Raw genomic sequence first — 11012 nt, forward strand, 5'->3', positions numbered from 1 at the left:
TTGTACAGGATTATGAGCAATTTCGATAGCAGATGTGCTATCACAATGCAAGTCCATAGGCTTCTTGAGTTTAAAACCCAAATCTTTCAACACATTACGAATCCACAACATCTCACAAACTCCATGCGCCATACCTCGGAACTCAGCTTCAGCACTTGACCTAGCAACACCCTTCTGTTTCTTGCTGCGCCAAGTCACGAGGTTTCCTCCAACAAATGTAAAATACCCAGATGTGGACCATCTGTCTGTCTTATCACCAGCCCAATCTGCATCCGTGTACCCCACAACTTCCAACTCATCCTTTTTTTCAAACAACAAACCTCTTCCAGGTGCCATCTTAAGGTATCTCAGAATGCGATAGACTGCATCTATATGCTCTTCACTCGGACAATGCATAAATTGACTAACCACACTCACAGCATAAGAAATATCAGGTCTAGTATGAGAAAGATAAATAAGTCTCCCTACTAGGCGTTGGTACCTTCCTTTATCCGTTAGAACCTGATCCGGATAGATGGCGAGGTTGTGGTTCATCTCGATCGGTGTCTCAATAGGGTTGCAGTCAAGCATCCCGGTCTCAGCTAACAAGTCAAGTACATACTTACGTTGGGACAAAGAAATCCCCTTCTTAGACCTTGCAACTTCAATTCCAAGAAAGTACTTCAACTGCCCAAGGTCCTTTATCTCAAACTCCTTAGAAAGATACTTCTGTAGGGCCTCCATCTCTTTTAGATCATCTCCTGTGACAATCATATATATCATCAACATATACTATCAGTGCAGTAATCTTACCCTGATTACGCTTGATGAACAAGGTATGATCCGAGTTGCTTTGTCTATATCCGAACATCCTCATAGACTTGGATAACCTTCCAAACCAAGCTCTTGGAGACTGCTTCAAACCATACAGAGACTTCTTCAACTTACAAACCTTGCCAGTATCGCAAGGCATATTTTTAACTCCTGGTGGCATGTCCATATACACTTCTTCCTCCAAGTTTCCATTGAGGAAAGCATTCTTCACATCAAACTGATGTAGAGGCCAATCTTTAGTTGCTGCAAGTGAAATCAAGATTCGAACAATATTGATCTTTGCTACAGGAGCAAACGTCTCTTCATAATCAATTCCATAGCGCTGGGTATATCATTTGGCAACTAATCTTGCTTTGTACCTGTCAATGCTCCCATCAGCTTTAAGTTTCACAGTAAACACCAATCGACATCCAACAGTCTTCTTTCTAGCAGGCATAGTCACAATATCCCAAGTCAAGTTTTTATGCAAAACCTCTAGTTCTTCATTCATTGCTTGAGTCCACTTAGGATCCGCCAAAGCATCTTGTACATTACTAGGAATAGATACAGTGGATAATTGATCAACAACAAGTGCATGTGATCCAGACAACCTATGGTTAGACATGTAATTAGCTGTAGGATACTTAGCTTTGGTTTTGATGTCCGGTTCATATTGTTTCTTAGGAATACCCTTGGTAACCCTCTGTGATTTCCTAGGCTCAATATTATCTACCCCAGATGATTCATTCGAAATTAAAGGTACCTGAGGAGGGACATTAGCAGCGGATTCTTCAGTTGACGATGTAGAGAGGGGGGAAAATTTTGACAGATTAGAACTCTGAATTATATTATCTTCATTAGGTGTATCACAGTTGGGCTGGTCAATGAGTAATTCGTCAGCTTGTGACGTTTCATGCATTACAGGACGCATTGAAACATCGTTGTCACTTTCCTGGCGCTTGCATGGGTCATGACGCCGGCTGCATGTGTTTTGGTAAGTTGGGGACCCCACTGGTCCACGACCAATTGATTCAATGTCCCCAGACTCTTCCTTTTCTCTTTCTTTCTTATTTCCAACGTCCCCTTTTTCTCTTTCTTCTCCTTTTTCCCTTTCTTCTCCCTTTTTCTTGTTTCCAACGTCACACCCTCCTTTTTCTCTTTCTTTCTCGTTTGTGACGTCCCCAGACTCTCCTTTTTCTTTTCCTGTCTCTTTTTCGTTGTCTACTAATGCCGGAGAATTCCCAACTCCAAATCTCTCTTCCAAGGCTTCTAGTTCTTCAAATTCAAATAAATCCCGAGGATTTCCTTCACAACCTCTATCCCCTTGAAGGGAAGACTCTAAAACTCTCCCTAAATAATAGGGCTCGAATTCTCGAAAGCAACATCAAGAGAGACATGTATGGTACCAGTAAGAGGATCATAACACCGATAGCCCTTCTGGAATTCAGCATAACCAATAAATATACACTTACGGGCACGGGGATCAAGCTTGTTGCGTTGAGGCTTGGGAATATGAACATAGGCTACGCATCCAAACACACGAGGTTCCAAGTTAGGTAACGACGGAAGTGAAAGAAGTTTCTGAAGCTGCTGCTGAGGGTTTTGAAATTCAATCACCAGAAAGGGAGTACGATTAATGAGGTAGGCAGCGGACTTCACAGCTTCCCCTTAATATTCACGAGGTACATGCATGCCAAACAAGGAGGCACGGACAACTTCAAGCAATTGCCGATTCTTTCTTTCTGCCAACCCATTATGCTGAGGAGTGTATGAATTTGATGTCTGATGTCGAATAGCCTGTTGGTACTGTGTAGACACCATTTTGTGAAAATCTTTGAACATGGAACACACATCACTCTTGTTCTTTAACAAAGATACCCAAGTCATACGAGTACAATCATTAATAAAAGTAACATAATATCGGGCTCCAGAAAGACATCAGAATGAATCTTCATAAATGGAATGAGACTTTTGTTAAGACTAGGTGAATACGAAATTCTATGACTCTTCGCCAGTTCACATACATCACAACGAAAATCTGAATCACTAACAACCAAAAACAAATGAGGTTGTAGTTTCTTAAGATAACTGAAAGATAGATGACCCAAACGACGATGCCACAACCACACTGTTTCCTTAGCTTTCTCTACTTTATTGACCTGATTCACTTGTCTTAACAACTGTTGCTCTCCACTTTTTGTCAGATCCATGTAGTAGAGTTTCCCCCCTTCTAACACCATAACCAAGAATCCGCCGAGTCAGAATGTCCTAAAACACACAGAAAGATGGATAAAAGGTCACAATACATGCTAGTGCTAGAATAATTTAGCCAACAGATAGGAGATTATATGTCAATGAAGGAACAACCAACACAGAATCAAGGGTTAATGTGTCAGATAGGATAACAGAGCCTTCTCCGGTAACCGGAGTTGGAGTACTATCAGCAGTAGAAACAATATTTTGAGAGGAAGGTTTCATACTTTTTAAGAGACTAGGATCATTAGTCATATGGTCAGACGCACATGTATCAATTATCCAAGAACTATTCATAGATACCTTACCCTTCATACATGACTGTGCTACATTAGCGGAGGCACTAGATGGCTGTTTTTCCTCTGTAGTAGCCACAACAGCTTTTCCAAGGTTCTTTCGCGGTTTCTTGGTGAAATCCCACCAATCAGGATAGCCAATTACTTCATAGCACCTTTGCTTGCTATGACCCAAATCTCCACAAACTGGACACTTTGTATTTGCTTATGGATTTGGTTTACCCGGAAGGCGATGCTATGTTGAGAAACCTGAGGAAGGGCCCTGTTTGCTTTGGACAGCCATGACAGAGGACTCAGAGGCGTATCCCATTGCCTGCCTCTCAGAATGCACCTTCCGAACATAGGCATAGCTTTGCTCCAAGTCAAATTTCGGGTCTTTGCGCAAAATCTCACCATGGACTTGATCATACTCTGAATCGAGTCCACTAAGAAACATGTGAACTCGCATCCTTGCCATGGCAGTAGTTTCTTGAACAACTGCAACCACCGTGTTATTTTGAGAGGCCATACGATGATCAATCACCTGAAACATTCCCACCAATTCATTGTAGTAGGTAGGAAGAGTCCGACCATTCTGTTTTGCTCCAAAGCACTTCTTGTTTAATTCAAAAATCCTTGTTTCTTCATAATCATCATATAAGGTCTTCTCAACAGCTTCCCAAACATCTTTGGCTGTTGGGAGTCGGAAATATCGATTCATGAGTGATGGCTCCATGGAATCAATGAGCCAACTCTTCACTTTTTCATTGTCCATGTGTCACGCCCCGAATTTTGAATAAAGGATTCAAATCCAAAACATGAATAATAACAATTACAAATAACGTTGTGAATTTTTTTTTTCTCAGAAACAAACACACCTCACACCACTCAATAAAACATAAACCAAATCCTCAAGTTATTTATTACAGCACACTCTCACCAAAACAAATTGTAAGGCTCAAATGAGCATAACTCACCTCACAAATACAAATGCTGTAAATCAAATACTAATACTCTAAACCGCACGATCACCGCCCTGGTTCTCCTAACCTGCAGGATTATCCGCTACACCGTTTGAATGGTGTACCGGGATTGCAACAATACAAACCCGGTAAGCTTTTGAAGCCCGTATGAGTAAATTTAAGAATTGCACAATTCAAATTAACAATTTCATAAATCCACGTGCTAGGGTCCACTATACCAAAGCACGGGTAAGCCAGATTGACTGGTAACAATTCATAAATCCACATGCTAGGGTCCGACGTACTATACCAAAGCATGGGTAAGCATAATATAAGTACATTTTTCTTCTTAGTGAATTTTCAGATTAACTGGTAACAAATAATAAATCCACATGCTAGGGTCCACTATACCAAAGCATGGGTAAGCCAGATTGACTGGTTACAATTCATAAATCCACGTGCTAGGGTCCGACGTACTATACCAAAGCACGGGTAAGCAGCAACATACTGAGGACACTACCAAAGTATGTATACTCAAGGTCGACACTTTCTTCCTATAAGTATAATAGTGCACTATCTGAAGGGACTAGGGCCCACAGCTTAACTTCCACATAAAACAACTTACCAGTAATTCACTTAAGCACGGGGTAGTACTAATCACCCGGCTTCACAATTGTACTTCTCAGACATAATCAATTTCACAAAATACAATCTTAATGAATCATAGATCGTATATATGTATATGTACACACACATATACAGACATATACTTAGGAATAATCTCATATGAAAAAATATATATTTTTCACGTAGATAATATATATACATATATATATATATATATATTCACATAGGAATGCCTATTAATACCAACTATAGTTCACATGCAGTAAAAACAATAAATTCATTTTATAATTAAATTCATTTTCATACCTTTGAGCCGCAGCCCTATGAACTGTAGTCGATCGAGTTCATATTATTTCAAAACAAATATTCAATTCTTAAAACAATTTCCACACATTCACAATTGGACATAAATCTTTGAATTTTGGTTCGTAAATGAACCATGTGAGATTTACTCACCTCAATCCAGTTGCGTCTTCTAAAAAGCCAAATATATCAATCCGAATCGTCCACCAACTCTATCCGTCAATCACCTAATCAGATATGATCTTAATTTAGCAAACTATTCATAAACCACACTTATACGATAAACCAACAGTCAGATTTTAACTTAATAATGATCCAACGGTCGGATCGAAATTAATTGATGATCCAACGGTCGGATCCTCACGGATCGCCCTTAGGATCATCCTCCAAGAATTATCACGAAGATCCAACGGTCAGATCTTCCTGAATCTCCCTTACTAACATCTCCATAATTTTATATGAAAATCTGACGGTCGGATTCTCATGAATCGCCTTCCCAATCACTATTTCACAATTATACGAAGATCCAATGGTCGGATCATCGCCCCTGACCTCACAAAGTCATCGGGACAGTCATACGATTAACATATTAAAATTTGAAGCAAAACCGATGGTCTGATCTCCGCATATCGTAAACCGAAGATAAAAAGTAAAAACCGTAAATAGTAACGTCAAAACGTAAATCCACTATTTATCAACTTTTTCTAAAATAACCTTGTGATATATCAAAACGCTCGTAAGGATGCATAGATCACCGTCCAGATAATATAAACTGAAAATATGGTCCGACGCGCCACCACAAGCGGCGGTCAATGGGTGGTCAACGCGGCGGTCAACACCGGTCAACCACCTCCGATGCAAAATTCATCAACTACAAACTTGTTCAAAATGATGAGTTGATGGACTTTCATACCTGGAGCTAAGCGAGATTCGGTCTAGATCGTGCTAGATCGAGCTTGGAAGTTGGATTAATCTCGGCCACACGATCAACTTGCAGATCGAATCAGGGACGTCCAAAACTTCAACTGATGATCTTTTGCTCCACACTCAAAATCGTCATGCAAGGCTTATATGGGGATGATCAGGGGGAAGAGGACATCACGAAAATGGAGAAGATCCGCCCGTGCAACGCCGGAAAACTGAAAATCCGGCCGGGTTGGTTTTGGGCTCTGGGAGAGCTTCGATCCAGCGTTCGGGGCAGCGGAGGGTCAAGGCGGCACAGGGGAGAGGCTGGGCGTGTAGCGGCGATCGCGAGGGAGCCCGGGTCCAGGGCCGGAGGGGGGAGAAATCCCAGGGTCGGGTCGCGTTTGACTCGGCGGATCTGAGGCCGAGAGAGAGAGAGAGATCCGGGGGCCAAAACGCAAAATTGGAATTTTTTCGTCCTTAATGAAATAATTCGGATTTTTTTGGTATTTATAGAAAAATATCAATTTTCAAAAATTCATAACTTATTCATACGAACTCCGAATATTGCGTTCCACATATGCACGAGATCGTATCGACTAGCTCTACAACTTTCATGAAGGAAGTTCTTCCAAATTTGAAACGTATAAAAAGTCAATTTTCACGAGCCCCTAAATAACGTTCGTTTTCGAAAATAAAATCGTTCAAACTAATTCCACAACCTCTCCAAGCTTCGTACTCGAGCCCACGACCACAAAATCATTTCTAAAAATCCACGGAATTTAATTTGTATTTTTCGGGGTATTACACCATGGCCCAAACTTCAAATTCAGGGGAGTTCTCATCTGGTGCAACTCTGGCTCTAGTAAGGTAACCGACCTTTCCTCGTGCTCCAATCCTCTTCTTCATAAGAGGTGCCCAAATGGTATAGTTAGATTCGTTCAAGGAAATGATAATGGTTGATGATTGGAGGCATGTTGTGGAGAGCAAGAGTGGCATTAAGGAAAAATAACAACATGTACGTGACCCAAAGAGAAGTATGCAGCAAGGCGAAAAGAAGTAGGCTGCAAGGACTTGTCGGCTAGTACTTAATCAAAAAGAACTTGTCTGCTAGTACTTAATCAAAAAGAACTTGTGGCTAATACTTAATCAAAAAGAACTTGTCTGCTAGAACTTAATCCAAAAAAAAAACTTGTCTGGTAGTACTTAATCAAAAAAGGTTGCAACAATTTCAGTGCGGTAGTTTAGGCCTATGGTGATGATTCAAGAATTGTTGTTCTTCGGGATTCGGGTTTTGGGTTTCAAAAAAGTACGGTGCAAGTTCAAGGATTGAACCTGATCTAATACCAAGTAGAAAATAAGAATTCGATGTGTTTGGAATACTTCGATAATATTCATCTCCAAAATAGGAGGTATATAAAGAGATACAAGAGTAATCCTAATAGGAAAAAATCTCCTACAACTATACAGAATACGTAATCTACACGTACGTACAAGGAAAGTAAATATTTACAGAATATTCCACAAGAACGGCCTACTCCATGCAGTTTAAATGATAGGCTGAATTTACCATGGTCATCATGTTTCCAACATGTAGACCATATCGTGATGCGGGGTTTCCACTGCAAATGTTCTTTGCCAATTAAGCAAACTGATTCAATCCGAAGAATATAATGGCTCAACTGAATGAAGCTGACTGATAGTCTCACATCTAGGGGATAAGAGGAAGCAGGGATCTCACAAAGACGCTCGCACTTGAAAGTATCTCTGACATGGGATATCAAGTAGACAATTGAAAGACCTGTGCTATTCCAAACAGCAAAAGTTCTTGAAAAGATTCCATGGGGTTCTTGGGCTTCTAGATCAGCAGCATCTTCAGTTTTAAGAAATATCCCTCCCACAAAATGTGACTGAGTGAAGTTACCTTCTTTACAAACGAGATTGTTGTCCACGAAAGAAATCTCTCCTATTGCAGTACCAGTAGGCAACAGCCTAAATACGCAGCGGCTTTTTAACACAAAGGCAATAACATTCTCACAGGTCGCTATTGACATTACTTGTCCTCCCTCACTTAATCCCTCAGCACAAACCGTGTTTTCCATCTGAGAACTTGTATGCGAACCAGTCCCTCGCTCCCTCCCTATCTTGGTGCGGCTCCTTTGGTAGCGAAACCAACTGTAACCGATCAAATGAATCAGCCATAATTACATAATGCATCTCCTGACCCTCGGTCAACGAAACTACATCCATAAACTTCAATGACCCGATGGACAAGTTTCCATGAAAAAGAGTTTGTACAATGCTAAGCGTATACGAATCAACAATAACCACAGTGCATTTGGAAGGCTTCTTATTCTGAGCCTCCCTATCAACTAACACCTCACTCGACTCAACCGAATGATGGTCATTCAAATGGACAGTATCAACAAAACAACACGCAACACACACATACCGCAGATTCGAAGGCAATGTCCTAACCAGGGAAGGACTGCCCACCCAAGGCGGCAACTTCCTTCTTCGCCGGCAATGCCCGCTGCTTCTACTCCACACACACAGCATGCCATCAACACAAGCACTTATCAACGCGCCGAAGATGGAGTTTAGCTCAGTATTTCTCAGAGAGTCCTTATTCTCACTCTCAGAAACAGATGGCCAGGTGGAATGAGAGGAGTGGAGGTTCCACCAGATGAGGGAGCCATCGGATCCGCCGATGTAGAGAGTGGGGGGTGGTGAAGCACGGCGGCGGCGGTGACTCGGTGAGAGGGAGGCGTGGCGGACCATATGCACGCGATAGATCGGCACTTCATGACTCAGTGGGTTGTAGACTTCAGCCCGGTGAGACGCTGCCTCCCTTTGATCGTTGTTAATGACTTAATGGGATGTGGCTCGGATCACATAACCAGCGACATGTCGTTGTGTTATTTTTTAATTACTGGCTCCTCTGTTTAGGAGCTTATTTAAAGTGCTTTTGTTATTTTTTTTTTTTTTTAATAGGATTTGATGTTATTAGATATCAAAGCCATGAAAACAGGTCAGAGTATAATAGAACTTATATAAGAAAATTCAGAAATAGACTGGATAACCTATCTAAGTCACACCTAAACTCATTAAAATTTAAAATGGTTGCTCGCTGAAATAGCAAGCCAACAAACTAAGTAAGAATAATTTCGCTTTCTAAGGCAAAATTAATCACCTAGCCTAATCTGCCAACACTCAATTGTGGTACACATATCGACTAGAAACATCTTAGAAGAGCGTATAGAAATCACTCCCACTTGAGAAGGCTTGAAGTTCAGAATGTCTTGAATTTTAATACCTTAAGCAAGCACTTGCCCTTTCCCCTTAGGGTTAAAGCTACTGCTTGTCTCAGGCTCATCAGCAGCCAACAACCTCGGCATCAGGTTGGTCTTCTTGCTCTTTGCCTTTTCTGGTTCTCCATCTTTCTTTGCATTTTTTATTTTCCCTGCTATTCCATATGGCAGCTTGTTTACACTGCCAAGAGGGAGTCCTCTCTTCCTCTTTGGTTGGTCATTGTTGTTGGAAGGTCCCTCCAACAAGCCCATAGTCACTGCATCCAAAATTTTATTTCTAATAGCAAGACTCAAATTTAATTTTTTTGGAGAAATAGTTACCTCATCATTTTCCCTAGATCGTCGTTGTCCTATAATTAGATCCTCATTGAGCCTTGGTTCACTTAATTCTCTGATCTGCACCTGTCTTCGATGGCGACGCATGGCCACCACAGATTGGCGCACCTGTCTTCAAGGTTTGATTGTTCACCACAACTCTATTAGCATTAGGGTTTGGTTCATGACACCGTAATACCGCCAGAGCCGTTGGTTGCGCCTCCACCCCACCGGTGTATCACTATCTTCAACCAGTTCCGACCCTGAATAGGGAAGGCCGACGTGGGTAACTAGGCCACAGCTGCCACACCGACCAAACAGTTTAGAGTACCTGAATTTCCCTATGAACTGGACTTCGTCTTCTACCTAGAAACGGCGACGAAACAGTAGGGGCTTTGCATATTTGATCTCGACTCTGATGCGTAGGACTCGGGTCCGAAATGTCAGTGGATCAAACTCCTTGAATTCGCCCAGCGTGTTTCCGATTAAGAGCATAATACGCTCTGATCTGAACACCGGCAACACACCTTGCAGCGTCATCCAGTAGGGTGACTTCTTTAGTGGTATCTCCGCTGCGGGACTGAAGCCATCATATGGCGCAAGGGCTATCGGAGCTCTGTTATAGCCCCATGGTCCTCCTCTCCAAACCCTATCCACATCAGATGGGTCTGTGAAAGTGAATAAGACCCTATCATCTTCTCCGATTTCTTCGACACTCAGTCTGCCATTGATCCTCCATGCAGACCGGAACATTCCAAGGAAAGAGCGACTTGAATATTCCCGCGCCGTGAGCAGTTTTCCAACCATGAAAGCTTCAGGTTGTCTCAACCCTTTGGATGGATGCAGGTCTATCGGTTTCTTCCCATCAGCCAAGGCTAAGGAGGAGGCCAAGCGGGCTGCCATTGCATCAATTCCCATTGACGAAAGAGAGGAGGCTATGCAATCAAAACCCTAACCCTAGGTGAAAGGAGATAGAGCAGTTGCGACTAGGTTTACACCCAACACTTTTAAGTGCTTTTGTTATTTGGTGCTTTAGCTAAACAAAAATTTCTAAGTGTTTCTTTTTTTTTTCTTTAAAAAAAAAAGCGCTTCAAGTGTTTTTTCAAGGTGGTAAAGCATTTTAAGTGTTTTTTCAAGGTGGTAAAGTATTTTCATAACTTCGGCTAGTAATTTTTAATTTTTCTGACTTCAGAAATTTATAATAATATTTAAGATATTGATGTGCTTATATTTTCCAATATTTTTGTGCTCCTTAATCTTGATATTTATGT

General features: G+C 41.5%; 1 pseudogene; it reads right to left on the reverse strand.

Moving 5' to 3' along the window:
• Positions 1-8194: 8194 nt before the first annotated feature.
• Positions 8195-8922, reverse strand: LOC133707130 (uncharacterized; annotated as a pseudogene).
• Positions 8923-11012: the final 2090 nt, after the last annotated feature.

Source organism: Rosa rugosa, chromosome 4 (genome assembly GCF_958449725.1).
Source record: "Rosa rugosa chromosome 4, drRosRugo1.1, whole genome shotgun sequence".
Taxonomy (NCBI): domain Eukaryota; kingdom Viridiplantae; phylum Streptophyta; class Magnoliopsida; order Rosales; family Rosaceae; genus Rosa; species Rosa rugosa.